General features: G+C 42.2%; 1 long non-coding RNA gene across 1 annotated transcript; it reads left to right on the top strand.

Annotated features, from left to right (window-relative positions):
- The first annotated feature begins 12,183 nt into the window (after positions 1-12,183).
- Positions 12,184-17,015, top strand: LOC142039780 (uncharacterized). Its single transcript, XR_012653056.1, has 2 exons — positions 12,184-12,296; positions 15,018-17,015. It is a non-coding gene; the product is annotated as an uncharacterized LOC142039780 (long non-coding RNA).
- The last annotated feature ends 1,088 nt before the right edge of the window (positions 17,016-18,103 follow it).

Genomic DNA, 18,103 nt, shown 5'->3' with positions numbered 1-18,103 from the left:
GTGGGGGGGGGAAGGCGTCCGGCGCTCCGGTGCGGGAGCGGCGGCCGGAGGGAGCCGGGCGGGCTGAAGCGGGTGCCCTGCCGCCCCCTCCTCCGGCCCGGGGCGGGAGGTCGTGCGCCTCGGCGCCGGCCTCTGCCCCCGCCGAGATCTGTCCGAGCCGTTTCCCGTTACCGTTTTCCCCATCGTTATTTCTTCCAGCGTGCGCTTTTCCAATGTAGGCTGGTTTTGGAGGGGGGGGGGGGAAGCGGGGGTGCCTCGGCAGCAGCTTCCCCCCCGGCCGGCTGCCGGCGAGCCCCGCCGGGCCCGGCTCTCCCTCCTCAGCGCCGATGCTGCTCTCCAAAGCTCGCAGCCGAAGCACTCGGGAGTAGTTGTGTTACTACTTCTCATGTCGTTTTGATTTGACACACCTCTGGTTTTCCCTTCGCAATGCTTGTTGGAGCATTTTGCCTCTTACCAGACCAAGCCCCCCCCGAACCCGGGTGCCCAGGGCCAACCCCAGTTTCCAGCCCCTCAGGTTCTGCCCGAACCAGAAAGCAGTGGAAACCTCTCACTGGGAAATGACTCCAGCAGGTGCTGAAGTTTCTTGACCACAGATTAATTTGAAAGGCTTGGCCACCATGACAATCTAATTCAAATCCCATTGTGGCCTGGGTTTCCCCTGTCCTTATCTTTGTTACCTTCCTTCACATTATGTCTCCTTCTTTCACTCCACATCTCCGTTACTGGTGGTAATCCGTAATCCCTGCTCTTTGGAGCTCAGAAACTAGGAGAGGTCCATCCCTCCTTCTGCCTTCTCCCAGCTTTCTCTCTGCCACACACAGACCACACCTCTCCTGGTGCTTCTGAATGCTCTGATTGCTCAGCCCTTGGGGAGTTCTCTCTACCCATACAAAATGGGTACAAAAAGCAACCCCATCAGATTGGCAGCATCTTGCCCTGATGTAAATGGCTGTACAAGGTTCAGGGTAATTTTGGCAGACGGAAGAGCTCCTCAGCTTTAACGTTCTGCTTTAAAATGCCCGTCACCTCACCTGACAGACCAAGCCTCCCTTGGAAAATTATCAGCAAATACAGCAAGTGATATAACTGTGGAGCTGCTGCTGCACAGCAGCTGTGCAATTAGCATGGGCCTTGTAAGCGATTGCTTACTTTTACACCTGTATAAACTTTGTCATAAAATGTTTGAATGAGAGTTTTTTATGTCAGAGATATTTTGTAATGGAGCAATTCCTTGGCAAAGTTATTTCCTCTCCTTAGAAACCTCACTGGGAAGGAAGCTGCAAACATCTTTATGTCTTTATGTCTTTTGAATGTTCCAGTTCCCAGTTCTGTGAGATTCTGACCAATTTCAGTTGGGATTATAGCTGTTAGCTTTTTAGCACTTTTCCCCCATATGTCTTAAAATATACACACATCCTTATTGAGGAAAAAAAAAAAGTTGGTAACTTACTTGCATTCGTAGTGGCACATAGTGAGTCAGAACAGAAATTAATATTTGAACAGTGGGGATTCCCTGAGCAGAAATGCTACCTCCTCTATGGGGGGGGGGGGGGGACCACACCCAAAACCCACCCCCCCCACCTAGCTTTCCATGCACCCCATTCTTTTCAGAGCTCTTAGAATTTGATTTGTCTCACGTAGGATTAAAGTAATGCTCTAACTAAGAGTGAAGGTAACTTACTCTTAGTAAAGAAAGATATAAGTATTGGTGCCTTACTAGGCTATTCTGGCATTACACATCTTTACTGCATATTCCTATTGAAAGGCAAGGTAAAGAATGTGTCTAAAATCACTCTGTCTTTTATATTCTTCAAATATGATGATACAGTGGCATTTTACCAAAACCAGAAAGTAATCAACTCACTGTTCGGTATCCTTTCCTGCAGGTCTTACAGTTTGCAGAAGGTTAATAGTGTGGCACTCAAACAGCTCCCTCTCCAGTCATAGAGGAAATGTAACTTGGAACAGGCATCGTGCATCTGATTTATCTCATAACTGCGTAACCTCAGAGACATCATGTCTGCCACACTTGCTTCATTTCCTAGTCCAGCTACATGTGTGACTGTTCTAGTTGTACTAGTTAGAAGGTACATCATGTTACTATTATGTCTCGGTCGTGAAAGCAGATGCTTACCAAGCTTTTTGTCAGGATTCATTCAGCCCTGGACTGTAGAGGACCGTCAGTGTCACACGGGTCTCCTTGTCATCGGATTCCCTCCGTGCCACAGAGTAAGAAGGGCCATGAAAACTCTCATCCTTAAGATTTGTACTCCAGTTGTGTGAGGTCTTGGCAACTCCCAACCTGGGTCATCAAGTGCATTTTTTAATGACCAAAAAGGCAAAAAATGAAGTTAATATTAATTACTCCTGCTTTAATTATATGAAACTGTAATTATAACCAAGACGTTCTGGTGGGTTGAAGACCGCAGTATAATTGTTCTCTTCTTCCAGTTTACCATTAGATGGCAGTGAATAGCTCCCTCTCAAAGCTGCCGCAAGCTTCTTCCTATGGTTATTCTCATAGGATTGCTTCATTTTTTTTTTTCAGTGGAGTCATCTCCTTTCTAGGAAGCGTAATTCCTCTCTTGTTTATGGTTTTCATTTTGTGTATTTGTGGCAGGTACACCCCACACACACGCCCAACAGGAAACGAAACTTCTCTGGGCAAGGAGGAGAGGAAAAAAACCCCAAACCCTAGAAGCCACAGGTTGAAAATTGAACTGACCAATCTGACATGCGCCAGGTACACTGAAGTGTTGACCTTTTGGCCAATGGGGATTAAAATGACCACAGATCAGATTTGACAGGGGTATAAATGGGGTCCTGCCGGAGGACATTTGTAGCCAGTCCTCCTCAGAGCAGCGGGTCTGCAGTCAGGGACTCTCCCCTTGGGTTGGGACGCCGCCCTGGGTAACTCCTGCAGGTTAAGAGCCCTCATCTTTTAGGTGGGTAATATGTGCATTTTGAGTCATCATTTTAAATTTTAAGAATTCTTAAGTCGGCTCTGTAGTAGTAATTCCCCTTACATCATTGAATCTGTGGTTCACAAGTGCTATCGGAGTTCTAAGTTTTTTACTGAAGAATAAATCTGGGTTTTAACACCTGCTGGATTTGGTTGTACGAGCCTCCGTAACAGTATTTCAGTATACTGCCTATGACCTTCACTCACAAGATTAGTCTTTCAGTTTTGATAGCTCAGAGAGAAAATTCTTAATAGCTTTTGACCTGTATGTTGGAATCTGTAACTGGGAGTTCCCTCCCCACCGCCTAGGGTTTTTTGTTACCTACATTTTCCTGCAAGGTTGGTCAAGTGATGGCAGTAGATCTGCTGACACTCCTTGCATCTCAAAATAAAGTCAAGACTACCATGTTGCCATTCTAGCCCTGTGAGTAGCTCTGACTAACATTCTGCAATGCACATCTCATCAGATTACTTGTCACTGCAGATTTAGCTTCAGCATTACCTTGTTGGAACCACACACCTTTTAAATTACACTGCTTATTTCAAAGTGTACTAAGAAGATGAATGGACAGTGTTCTATGCATATTTATGCAGCCCGGGAAACCACAGTGTCCCCATGTGAGCATCACCTTTAAGTTTGTCCATATTCATTTGAATAATGAGCTAAAGCTCCCTGACTGCTAATTCACCTCTTCCAGTGTCACGCCTATTGTAACTGCTTAGATGTTCTCTTTTCTTAGTCCATAGTCTGGAGGCAAATCCTCTAGCTTGTTACTTGCATCCAGTCTGTGACCAAATAATCCTACCATCTCTTTCTCTAAAGCCCGTCTCTGAAAGCTAATCTTTCATGTGGCAGAAGCTCCTTTTCTAGCCCTTCCAGTGCTGCCTTTTCAGTTGGCATGCTGGTCTAAATGGGTTTCCCTTTCTCACACGTTTACCCATATGATCTACTGTGCCATTTTTACTATAAAACATTGGTTTTATTCTCTTCAGGATACCTTTAATGTCTCCAGCCCCCATGTACACTGAAACTTGGCTCTGTGTCTCTCTGCTTACCAACTCTTTGTGTTGCCATTTCATCTCTTGCAATAACAACCACATTATGAACTTCTGTCCACTTTTTCCTGCAGTCATGTTGGCAACCTGCACAGACAATCCCTTTCCAGAAGTGAGCGATGTCTCACAAAGCACCTTTGCTTACAGGTTACTTATTCCTTGAAAACTCATCTTAGACATTATAGATGGATAATTATATGAGTAAGGTAAGGTGGATGAGTTTCAGGTATTGTTTTACATTTCTTTAAGTGATGGAGATATAGGCACTTGCTAAAGTAACATTCTTCTTTTTTTCCCCATCCTTTTCACTACCTGACAATTTGCCTATTCTTTTACAGTAGAAGGCTACGCTGAGCCATAATGAGAAAGAAAATGGAGGTGGGCAGTGCAGACTGCTCTGACTAGTGCTGAAGAAGCTGATAGAGGCCACCCTAATCAGTCAGAGCATGGCGACCCACCTAAACCAGAAATACATAGCTGCCTTGGCAGTGAAAATCAGTGTTATGTCAGTGGTTAAGCAAATGGGAGGAAAACAGTGAGTAACTTCCTGCAGTCAGCCTGGTATTCAACCCAGCTACTCGGAGATTAAAGGCTGCACAGTTTCACTGCTAATTCTTCTACTCCCCCATTTGGTGAGAGGTTTGCAATGAGATTTGTTTGGTTTTCTCTCACTTTCTTGTTTGTCAATTGTCTAAAACATGATAATTTTTTTTTTTGTAGGAAAAGTTAATGTACTGTTTCCTAAGACAGGCTTTCAGACTTTCATTCATTCTGTAGTGAACGTGCTCAGGTCCTGCTGGTTTTGGTTGCTGCTCTAGGATTTATCTAGCTACCACTAACAGTGGGTGGCAAATGCAATAAAAAGGAAAAGCAATCACTTAAGCATTTGTTATTTGAACCTTACTTCTTAGCCATAAAACTACACATTCCATGAGCAAATGTTAATTAGTTTGAATTATTTGTTTACTTCCATGTTTCCTCTGTATTCTCCTCCAATTAATGGCTTTACTATTTAGAATATAATGTTCATTTCTCTAATTGATAGCAACTGATTCAAGATATATGCATGCAAGTCTAACATAATTAATTTCCAATGAGGAAATTTAGATTGTTCCTCCATCTGTGTACAATTAAAGTTTTCTTTTTTTTCTTTTTTTAAATCATGTTTTGTGTCAGGTTTGCTTTTAAAAGCAGAAAAAAGGCTGTTCAAAGTACTTCAGCTTCCATCGTGGCTAAGGGACAAAGTTGCCTTGATTAGCATTTATAAATATTACTGCATTGGGAAATAAAAAATTATCTGTAGGTTTCAATACACCTTTGTTATATAAAAAAAGAAATAATATAAATTAAAGTTGCAATAGGGAGGAATAGAATGTCAGAATAATCATATTGCTTGGTGTCAAGGCTATCTCGTCCTTTCACAGAGTCCAGCTCCAGAGGTATAAAAGATGTGTAAATCACACAGCAGGAAGATCTGAGACAATCTGTCTCCCAGGGAAGTGTGTCCTTTCAAAACTTGCTATTTAAACTCTGGATGTTCTCATCACTGTGTGACCACTCCTTCTCTGCACCTTGCCTAATGATACCCTGTGACAAAGGGTTCACCATCTAAAAGATACATGAAGTCTTAACACTTTTAGTGACACACAATACATGTTTCCTTTCAGCAGTTCATCTTTTCAAAACCTAGACTGGTCCCTTTTTCTGTTATGAAGTGGGAAGAAGAGCTGGTCTACCTTCTATAACTTGTCCATTTATACACCTTTTAATCATATTTGTTCTTATTTTTTCTTCTAAAGTAATCAGTTCCAACTTTCTCTGTTCCTGTTTATCAGATTTCTCCATGTTTCATTCTCATTACCTTGTTATCTCTGCCTGTCCTGTACTCAAAACTAGAAATTACCCAGAAAAGGTTACAAAAGAATAAGTCTTTCAGGATGCCATGCAGCAGTCATGACTAGGAATGAATTCTGAAACCGAGTACTCTGTAAGGCAGCTCCCCTTTTATATAGATATAAATATAGATTATATTTATTATCTTTTTGGTAACTGTGGATAAAAATCTGCCCTGTCTAGTGGCAAAGAGAAGGCAGTAAGTGAAGAGAAAAAAAGCAAACAGTAACAAACAAAAAAGGGAAATGGAAGAATACTAGACTCAAATTGCAAGATACAGATTTTCAACACTTCTCAAGGGAAGATAAAGACTTCCACTGTTACCAGAAAAAAATGCTTGGTAGGCAGGGCTAAAAGCCTAGGTCATGAAATGTGTCAGGGATAGAAGAAATCCCAACAGTCATAAACTAATTATGGTGGTTAAAATGACTAATAAGAATGCAGAGATTTTCAGTGAACATTTTTTCATTTGTTTGGAAAGAAGCAGAATGAATTAGTAGTATAATATCAGGATAACTAACTTTTCATCCACTGGTAAGAGAGATAATGCAGAATATCATACCCAATGGGAGAAATCACAGACTTAAAGAGCTAGCACTCAAGCTAATGGTGAGAAGAACTTGGTTGCACTAATTGCTATTAGTAATAAGTCTTATCATAGAAGGAAAATTCAAGGAGATTGTAGAAGTGCTAACATTGCACTATTGTTCAAGATATGGAGCGAGATAATCTCAAAGTTGCATCAGATCACAAACATTATGAAACTGCTGCTGTTGCAAAAAAGACAAATTTCTTTCTAAGCTGCATCAACAGAGTTGTTGAGTGCTGAACTCTCAGCTTGAGTAGAGTGTGCCACTTTGGACAACATGATCTAATGAAGATAGATTTGAAAGAGTACAAAGGAAAGGGACAAAATTCCATAGGAATCCTATGAAGAAAGTTTCAGGAACTGAAACCATTCCTCAAAATAAGGGAAAATATAGTGGTAAATGTCTGAGCTAATCATCTACACTCTTTTGATAGTCAGTGAAGAGATGCAGGCATCTCCAGGATGTGATTAAACTGTTTCCCTTCATCATCTAGAAAAATTTTCCAGGGAAACTCACTCAGATGTAGACAGCTGCTGCACGCAACCCCTCCTTTTTCCTCTCAATGAGAAGTGCTTCATATGTTTTCAACCGGTAAACACTTTGTTAAAATCTGGCCATCATTATTATCTGTGCGCTTTACTATGGTGATGTAATTAATAAATCATTACTTTAAATCTGCAGCAAAGAAGGCTTTGTAGTAAGAGAAATATTCTACAAAGATAGTTGTCAAAGAAACAGGAGGCCTATGGGCTGTGGAATACCCTTCACTGATTTTTTCTGAGAATTATGTTTAAACCTGCCTCAGATCAGAAGATGGAGAACATGACCTTTGATTATTTTTACTTCTTCATGTCTATAGACCTGTTACCTCACGTTATGCCTCATGAGTTGAAGAAAAGCCCTGTCTTGGTTTTGTCCCATACCAAGTGGCATTATCCCAAACAATTCCTGAGCATGACTCAGGCGTTGGCCCAGGCCAGGGACAACTACCTACCAATAGGCAGTTTAGATTCAGCCTCTGTTTTCTGGAGGCTAGGAGAGTTTAATAGTATGGATGTGGCTAGACATGCCAGTTGGCCTCAAGGCCAAAGAACAGGCTCTGCTACCATTTAATTTGTTTGTATTGATGTCACCCAAGAGTTTGTTTGACTTAGGGAAAAAGATGTGCTTTCAAGCACATCTGAAGCCACACCTAATTGTGTAAGCTGACACCATCCCTTGAAGTCTACCCAGAAGTCAAAAGATCCATGGGTATTAGGGCGGCAACTCTTAAACATTTCTTCTTGGGACTATTTCTGGAATCACAGTTTCACTTCTGCTCAGAATTCCAGGCTTATGATTCCAGGGCTGGAAATCATGGCTTTGTTTACTTCCATAACTATATACCGCTAATTAAGCAGCACAATGCTTTTTGCGTCAGATCAACATAGAAGGGAAACAGTGGCACTGGTGGAATCCTGGTGTAATGAGGGTCTGGATCATGACAGCAAGGCCCATGTCTGAAGACACGTATAGTTGAATCCAATCGACATTTATTACCAAGTGGAGATTTACAGGACCACCAATCATGCCTTCCATTAAAAGCTCTGCTTACATAGATTTAATATAAACCCTCCACTGGAAGAGGGAATGTAATCCTCAATATATATTCCAAGTTCTTACCCAAGGCACATGCCAAACAGCTTTGTCCAGTTGTTTAAAATCAGTTTCAACCAGCCAGCTCCCATCAGTATTTCAGTTTTGTTCTGCAATGACAGTGAATGTGCAACTGTAAGGAAAGGTGCTTCAAAAAAGCTGGCAAATTTTGATTACACGGTTGAAGCTCTGATGCTGCTGCAAGATAGGTCCTTTCCACTAAACAAGTAGCAAGAGAAGGGCCAGCCTAGCTTATCAAAAAGATAGTGTTCCTATATATTAGGAAATATTGACCTGTGAGTTTCTCAAGGCAAAATCCTTATGCCAAAAATGGACATCAAAGAAACTTATCACCAGATGATGTCAGCATAGATCAGCATATATGGGCTAATTGATACACACTGCAAAGCTGGATTTCTCTCTTCAAAGTTGTCTCTTGAAAAAAGATCAGGTTCTAATATATAAATGCATAACATTCACACATGGGTATTAACTAAAATAACTCATAATATGACCCAGGTGAGTACCAAGAGCTGCAGTGCACTCTAGCATGAGCTTGAAATGGATGAAGACCCTGGGATGCACCACAGGGTGTAGTGAGTTCTAGTCTATGCACAGCCAAGGAGAGTGAAGAGCTGGTTGGGAGCACAGGATCCAGTGACTCTCACTGGCAATTTATGCTCCTAAAATATTTAAGTTTAGATGGATCGAGATGGCAGCTAAAAGGCAAGAGTAAATTAATGGTTAAGTCAAAATTAGTTCTCATGAATTCCACTCAATGTTCTGGCTACACTTATTTTGCTAAAGCTTGACCAAATTTAAATACACTACTTACATGGCTTGGAGACTACTCCTCTGCTTCCTTTTATAGATGACTAATTTTTTTTTTTTTTTCTGCCCGTCATTTTAGCAGATCTTGTTTGCTAATGCATTATACAAAGCAGCACAAGTTTTGCTTCTGGTGACTAGATTGAAAGTTACGCCTATTGGAAAGTTCAATCAAGTCAAAAGTCACCAGTGGAATATATAGATGAACTTACATTTAACGCAAAAGATCAAAGTAATTTTTTCCCTTCTCTTTGTTAAGCTTTCTCATCAAATATTATGTATTTAACTGGGAGAGGTGCTGGGTACTATTCTGACCCAGAAAAAAACAAAGGAAGCAGAACAATGGGGATTTAGCAATAATATTTGACACTATATCTCAGCATCATGAAAGCTCTTAGAGCACATTGCTACCAAAGGATGTTTGATTTGGAGAGTATATTGTTTTTTCTGACAGAAAAAAATCAGAAGTGCCTTTTGGCCACCAGATAGCAGTGCTTCACTTTGTACAGTTCTCAACTCGATTACAGGATTTCTTGCCTCGTAGAAAAATCCATATATTGGGTCCTGGTCTCTTGCTCAGATACATCTTTTGCAGACTTCATTATAGACTACAGCTGAAAAAAGTAAAGATTTTGGTATTAGGAGTGCAGGTGATTTATGTGTTCAAGAGGAATCAAGAATATTGCAGCTTTCCTGAATGGGGAGAGTTGGTCGCAGAAATCTAATGTAGTGTAGGCATTATAATTATAATTTCCAATGACAAAAGTTTCAAAGAAAATCTTGGGCTTAAAATATTTTTAGCCCTTTTGCCTTGCTGCAAGCACATTTCCCTATTTGCATTAGTATTTCATGAATATTTCAGAAAGGCGTGTTTTTTTGGCCTCATAAACTTAACGTAGTTTTATTATTTCAGTAATTCATAATTTCTGCCAAATGTTTTAAAACCTCTGCATTTTTATTTTTAAATAAAGGAACAGACTTTATAATGTTTTTAGCAAAAAGAAAGATATCCTCATTTTCACTGAAAATTGTTAAAACACCGAAAGTGCAATACACTATATAATAATAATTAGCAGTTTTATAATGCTGTGTTGGTTCATGTCACCTTACAAGAACTGTGCACCATCCTCATTTTTTACAGATGCAGTTCTAGACCTCAAGTAAGATGCACTGGGTAGAGAGAATGGGAAAAGCCATCTGATAGTTATTCCCTCATCCTCATCTGTCCCAGCTTTGACATTAACGTGTCTCAGCTGCTGCTTTAACCTGCAACAGCCAGTTATGATCCCACAGGATCATGCAACAGCTGTATCACTTCCTTTTCTCCCAAACAAGGCAGGAGAGATGATAATGGAAACCATCTCTGTCAGCTTTACACTAGAATATTCTTCGCTTTGGCTGTTGTAGAGGCCTAACTGGATTCCCTTCCTTTTGCATCTCCTCCAGGGGATCTGGTGTCAGAATAGTGTGAGCCCTCACTTTATTGCTGTGATTCATGTGACTTCTCCCACAGGGAATTTCACTTTTCTGTAGCATTAGGCATGTCTACTGAGTGTAAAGATCACCTTCCCTCCCGTTTGTGATTTCATTTAACTGTGATAACTAAAGCAAACTCTTTGCAAGGAAAAGTAGTAATAGGAAAGTTTCCAGCTTTCTCACCCCTCTTTTAAGTCAATTATAGTTTCCTTTTTTCTCTTCCTGTATCTCTCTAATCATGAAAGCCCATCTTCTGGTAACCAGCTTTCAGCAGACAAACAGTGAATATTCAGGGACATAAGACCCTCAATTTGATGACTATTCCCATAGTTACTCTACAGATAGACTATGCCTCTAATACTTGGGAACCGAACTCTGACTACGATCAGGGATGTATAAAAACCAAGGAAATGTTACTTCATGAGTGCTTCAGGCTTAGTGTACCTCTCAGAAGATCTTTCATGTTGGTATAGAATAAGGATTGATACCTTGGGTGGTACAGCTGGCAAAATGCCTTTATTCCTGGAAAAACAAAATAACTACAGCTTTGTCAGGCATTCTGAAGCAATTAGTGTGGGACTGGGTTTAGAATTACATATTTTGCCTAACACAAGTCCCAGCATCCAGTTCTGCAGCATGTCTCCATGTCTCCTGTGCTTCAGGACCGAGTTCTAGCAATGCCCTCAAAACCTCCTGAAATGTAGTCCTGCCCCTGGAAACAGCGAATGAGTTATGTAGTGCTGAACTTTGATATATCCTCACACTTTGTTCTGACATAAACATGAACATACACCATTTTAAAATCCATTGATTAGACTGAGCTAACAGGACATCCTCCTCTTAAATGGAAGTAACTGCTTTGTCACAATAAAATCAGCACATCAGTGTCTCTTTTTGTAGTTTATAAAGCGGTCACAGACTATTTTTGTTAATTTGCCCGTACACTGAGATACCTGACTGATTTGGTGAGGCATTGGCACAATCGGTCTCCAGCCTATTAAGAGAGGAGATACAATATAACCCCAGCATCTACCCTGCCAGAAGCTAGAACCCTACATACTCACAGGCTACAGCTGGAAGAACCTTCTGTTCCACTTGTTACACAGGCTTCCTACTCTTTAAGAAATAGTGGTAATAAAATATTCAGATCCAAAGAGCGCTTGAAATTGCAGCCTGCGGCCTGAAGTCTGAGCACTAGCGGCAAGGCGGCTCTGAACAAGACGGGATCTTAACCCCTCAGCCTTTTACCCACTGTTCCCATCATTTTTCCGGAAATACGTACAGCTTTCTTTACCTTTCCTTCTCTCACCCTCGATTTGAACGTTTAAGTGAAAAAGCCTGATGTTGTTACGAGCATAAGCGTTTCTCCGGAGTGACTCCCACTCAGGCCCCTCAGTACCAGAACGCGACGCCGGCACCAGACGACGACCCCACCACCGCCTGCGAGACCTCAACCGGGGGACGCAAAGCCCCCGGCTCCGGCCAAGAGAGGCCAGCGGGAGCCCGCCGGCAGGCAGCAGGGCGCGGCTCGGGGAGGGGAAGCGGAGCCCTCCGGGCAGAGGGGCCGAGGCGGAGGCAGCAACTTGTGGGCACGGAGGGCGGGAGCGAGAGGTGTGGGGAGGAGGAGGGGGAAGGCGGCGGCGGGGCGTCACGGCAGCCCGCGCTGCCATAAAAAGGGCGGGCGGCGGCTCAGCCGCGCATCTCTCTCGCCCGCAGCCACAGCGGTAGGAGCGGCAGCAGGAGCAGGGCGGCCCGCGGCGGGACAGCAAGCGGCAGCAGGCGACGACGGGCATGGGGACGGCGCTGGCGGCGCGGCTCGGCCTGGGGCTCTTGCTCCTGGCCCTCCTCCTACCCAGGCAGGTGGGCCTCGGAGCGGCTCGGCGCTTCCCTTACCGCCGGCCCGAGTGTGAGGGACGGGGAGAGCGGCCACGCCGGGGCCCTTCCCCGGCCTCCCCACCCGCGACGCCGCCCCGCAACCCCAGGCGGTCGCCTCGCCTCAGGAGCGGGGTTTCTCTGAGGAGCCGTTGGGCGCGTGGCCCGGAGGGGTGCCGCCGCCGCCGCCTCTCAGCCCGCCGCGGCGCGACCGCGGGGGACGGGCGGCTCCTCCGCCCCGGGGCGGCGGCGGGGCGAGAGGGAAACGAGCCCGGGCAGCCCCGGCTGGGGAGGGGAGGGGAGGGACCCCGCGGCCGCGGGTGGGTGGGCTCGGCCCGCAGCCCTTCTGGCGGCGGGGGCCGGGATGGGCTCGGGCGGGCGGCGGAGGCGAGCCCAGCGCCCCCGGGATGGCGGTGGCGTGGGTTACCCCGGTCCAATTTAAAAAAAAAAAAAAAGGAAAGAAGTGGGAGTTCGGCGCCTTTCTTCCCCTGAGGTCCTCGAGGGAAAGCCGCGGAACCGCGGTGTGAGCGGCGGAGGAGCGTTCGCTCCCCCCGCTAAAAGAAGGGGAAGGGTCCCGCTAAACCGAGTTAGCTCCGGGAGGGCAGGAGTGTTGCAGCTGGAAGGCGGCGAGACCCTGCTCTGAATCCATTCCACCCCTCGCAGCGTATGGGGCTTTGTCTCCGGCCCTAGGGCTCGGGTCGTGGCGGCAGTGGGAGGTCCGGGGGCTTTTGAAGCAAAGACGTCGGTCTCTTGCTGCTGTGCTGGCCGAGTCTTCTTCTCCTGGGTGCAAAGATGGTGAATGCAGTAGTGATTGCCTTTCTGTAAGCAGTCAAGCCAAGGGGGATCCCAGATCGATGTGTTTGCTGTTCCTAGAGACCACCTTTTGAAAACGGCCAGCGGCAATATTAAAAAATAAACAGCAAAGGGATCGCGGGAGATTGTTTTAAATATTCTTTTTTTTTTTTCTCCTCTTTGTTTGTAAGGAAGGGCATTATCCCTTCTCCATTGCGCTCAGTGGAGTCTTGCCCTTGGCAGTGATGAGAGCAGGATCAGACCCTTTGGGTTACCGTTAAGAAGATCTGTCTGGGGTCCCGTCTACCGTGACGTTGTGGAACTTGGCTCTAAGCCCTTCCTCTTCCACAAAAAAAAAAAAAAATCCAGAAACTAGGCTTTCTGTTTAAAACTAAGAAAACTTTTAAAGTATGTAACCAAGTGTGAAATAGCGGCAGAGACTTTGTATGAAGACTGAAAAAATTCCAGGGTGAGTTGGGACTTGCCTTGTATCCAGCTTATAGGTTACTAACTCTGCAATTCATTATTGATCACTCTCGGACTGGTTTCAACAGAAACTTCCACACTGCAATTTTTCTCCTGCAGTCCTAATTTGCTTCCAGCATGTTGCTGGTTGCCAAAACCCCTAACTACCAGAAGCTTTACACCATCCTGATTTTTTTTAATGTGCTTTTTTTTAGTAGAAAATACTTAAAGAAAATGCTCATGCAATTTTCTAATAAATTTAACATTCATTTAATGGCTTGAGCACTGAGGGACTATAATTACTTTTTCTGCTAAAGAAAATTAATTTTCTCAGCAGCACTAGAAATATAAGACAATAAGGACAGCTTTTATGGAGAGTATTATTTATTAAACTAACTGTTCTTGTTTAAAAAAAGGCATTTGTTTTTACTTCAGCTAACTCTGTCAGGGCTTGCCAGAAGGGTCTGGTATAATACAAGTTTGCTCCCATAGAGCTGAAGCCAAGCTTGCTAAACTGTGCTTATTTTGGGGGAGCAGTTAAGTGATTCTTGCCCCTGTTTTTCATCCTCATGTATCACATGCTTCTTTCCACTGGAAGAAAAGAACATGTTAGCTTAGCTTTGAAAGTTTTCCTGTGCATGTGTAGGAAATAGCTTGATACTGACGTTACATAGGGTGCAAATTTTTATGTTCTATCCCTATAATGCAGAGTTATGGGGGGGGAAAAATCCTGTATTTTTTGATTTTGCTTTCTGTCAGCATTTTTTAAATTTGCTAATATTATATGGTCTTTCCACTGCATTTCCTATTTGTATGCTCTAGCATGCCGAGAGGTTATGATTTAATCAGTATAGTTCCTTTGTGTGAAGTACTGCAGTTCGGTACTACCACGGCAAGATAGGAGACGAGAGCAGCTGAAATATTAAGTCCACTCACATAAGCCCCACTGCTGCTTGAAAGGAATCTCCAAACCAGCCCCAGAAACAGTATCAATAGATTCTTCACTGGTGTTTGTTAATATTTTTGTTTGTGGCTTAGCCTGCAAAGACAATGAATTCATGCAGTTGTCCAAAAGTCTTTTGTCCTAAGATTAGTCTTTGCACAGATTTACGTTTGCTTTTTTTTTGTGTGAGGTTGTTTGAAACCTACTTCTCTATTCTATCTTTTGTTTTAGTGCAGGGATTTCATAAAGTGATAGTTATGTAACAACAGAAAAACATCTAGAAAAATGTTAGATTTATTTCTTTAACAAATCCCATGTGTGCAATTCAAAATGTCTTTGTCTTCAACTGCACAATGTGAGGCATGAGCAATTGTGTGTATCGTATCTGAGTACTGTGACTAAGTGATGCTACACATTGTTCATTACTACTAATTTGTCTTCTGATTTTAAAAAAAAAAAAAGGACAAACCCCCCTTTTGTTACTTTTTTCCCCCCTGCATTCTAGATCTACTGCGATCCCAATGGAACAAGTCCAACACCTTCAAACAATTCTTCAGCAAGTTCCACTTCTCTGTCAGCTGTCACAAATTCAGTGAACAATACGACCCCTCAGGGACATGGAAATTCCCTTCACTCAACCACAAGTCTTCTTTTCATTCTCTCAGTTTCTCTTCTGTATTTTTGCTGTTAAGAGACTCTGGCATGGAAATGGCTACCACTCCCCACCCAGTTTCCTGAACCATCTGAGATGGCTAGATCTCTGACCCAGCATGAAAATAAATCAGTCCAAACTCTGCATCAAACCAGCTTGGTTCCACTCCATACTCAAATTAGTACCAGTCTGACCTAGAGAAGCACTCAGTATTTTGACTTTCCAAAGCTGACCAGTGTGAAAAGACCAACTTCAGCAAGGAGGTAAAACGATGAGCTCTTTCACCAAATGAGTTGGAATTTGAAAAACAAGATGGAAGCAAAAAGAGACAGTTTTGACAACCTCTGATTTAAAGCTGAGAAGAAATGCAGTGTCTTATAATCAGGATGGATAATAACACTCCACCAAGGAAAAAAAGGCTAGAGGGTTTACCTACTGTTTAGAATAAGGACTTGAAGAGATTTTATTTTCCATTTAAATTCATTAGAGTCTACAGGCTCACAGAACCACTAGAAAGCATAGAAAAGCTTGAATGGTTCTGTTTCTTGCACAACCTATATGGTTATAACCTATGGGTAGTAGGATGTATGCAAAAGAAACAAAACATCAGTGAAAAGGGTTTCTTCTAGATTTAATTTGTATGAAATTGTTACAAGGCTAAAATAGAATACCAAATTTTTGTAAGAATCCTCTTATTTAACTTCTGAGTCCTAACCAAATGGCTAGCCAGGCAGGGCTAGTTTTGAAATGGCTAAAACTCACCAGTTTTCATAAGAGTTGAATTATTTATGGTGGGAATCTGAATTTGACATTTTATTTAAATTGTTTGTATATTAAACCATATGTGCCAGAGGAAGGAGGTGTGGAAACATTGGGAAAAGTACCAGGAGCTTTTTGTAAATGAATTTCAGACAAAACCCCCCAAAAAGTCAAGGGATAAATGTCTCCTCTTTCCCTATTTCTCCCCCCAAGTTCTAAAAGTTGTACAAGTTATTTTTGCTCCTGGAACTTTCCTTAATTATGAAGGATTTATGGAATCTTTTGAGTAATATTCTAGTGCTGCTTTTTTTTTTTTGGCACAAGGTGAATAACTTACTGTTTGGGGTTTTTTTTTTGAAGAGTTTTAATTGTGATAGTTTACTTTAAACATGGGCTAATATTTGCGGTGGGGAGAAGGAATGGGGAGAGGAGAGAAAAAAGCCAAAAAATAAGAAATTAAATGATCAGGTGTTTGGAATATGAAGACTGGAGTCTTAATCTAATCACTGAACTTAAAGGTTACCTTTGTAAATACTACTTTTTTAAAAATTTTCTGAATCAAAATTGCTACACTTGCACAGATTGTTTCTGTATCATCCAACACTTTAGATAATAGTATCAAAGCAAGCTTTGTTGAGGAGGTTCAGCTACCTTGATGATAATACCTTGTCAGAAAAAAATAATGTTGATATGATCACATGTGAGTATACATGTCAAACATGAGTGGCTCTCTAATTTTTTTAATACACATCTGTCTTTCAGTTACATTACCACCAATCCAGAGTATCATATATTAATAGCGAACTAACACAAATTCATGTCAGTGAGTGTACATGGACATTTCCTTATGCTTATCATTTGTATCCAGTAAAATGTTAATGATTGTATTTTTGTGTTTGTGTAATTATGCTTTGATTTATTAGCTACTGATTTTCATTTGGAAAAAACTGTAAATAAAACAGTGGACAGGCAATGCATTCTAGATGCACTTCCAGACACTTCTACAAACAAAAACTTGTAACTTGCCTGCATAAAGTGAATGAACTGTTAAGCAAGACAGTATATGTGATTAAAAACCTCAAGGTCTAGAAATGCTGAAGTGTAATTAGTTTTATTTCTCTGTAAGGTTTTAGTGACACTGGGAGTCTGGCTTCCACTCCGAAACTAGTGAGTGAGATTTGATTAACATCTCTAGTAACTGTAGTAAGTTTTCCATACTTACTACAGCCTCTTCCCTTTCAAAGTATTATGCTTTTGTTTTGGGCAAACAGTGCTTAAGCAGTTTTCCTTTATTTCATACTGTGGCAATGAGTTATTTTCCTTAGAATGGCTAAAGCTGTTTTTCAGCTTCTGGTTATCAAGTATGTGAATTAACTGCTTGAGGTTTCTGACTCCCACAGACTACATTAATAAGAATATCCTAATAATACAAGTTTCACCATGCTTGATGAAGGACAGAGGCTGGAAGAGGTAGAAATTTGTGCAATATTTTGCTGAAAAGCAAAAATTAACTGGGTGAGAATTCAAAACCAGATATAGTTCATGACATTAGAAGTTGTGTCTTCACTGTTTTTCAGGTGTACTCCTTTCTAATAACCCTTAAAGACCCAAGGATATTCTGAGCGATTACCTTTACTCCCTAGATGTGGAGAAATCCATTTTAAAATGCCTGGCTGCTTAGGCATGCTGCATGGCGGTCTGCATTTTTCAGTGGGAAAGAGGCCCCTGGAGAGGCCTCCGGAGGGAATGCAGCACCACGGCAGGGCTTTGATTGTGTTCCTTCGCTTTTCCAGTAGGCTGAACAAACCCGAGGAGCGGCTTGAGTTTATCAAAGCTCACCTTTTGAATGTGTCTTGGAATCTGCAGGGAGTGTCAGAGCACATTGTTCCCTTGTTTAGCTTCTCTCTGAATGCTCCAAAAGAAAGCATGAAGATAAAATATTGCACCAACCATTACCTGGCTGTGTATCTTTTTTAAAAACATGAAACTGAAAATAGAGAGACTTTCTTCAAACGGAGATGGGGAACAAGAAGGGCTGCAATGATGGGTCTTAATTCTATGATGTACCAGTAAAATAAATCAAGTACAGGAACATGTTTTTGCTAAATATTCAAATGAAGTGGGATGGTTGGCTTAATTGGTGGCATGCTTTTTTTTTTTTTTTTTTTTTAAGAAATAGG

This window comes from Buteo buteo, chromosome 15, assembly GCF_964188355.1.
Source record: "Buteo buteo chromosome 15, bButBut1.hap1.1, whole genome shotgun sequence".
Classification (NCBI taxonomy): domain Eukaryota; kingdom Metazoa; phylum Chordata; class Aves; order Accipitriformes; family Accipitridae; genus Buteo; species Buteo buteo.
This window is presented reverse-complemented; position numbering and strand designations above follow the sequence as displayed.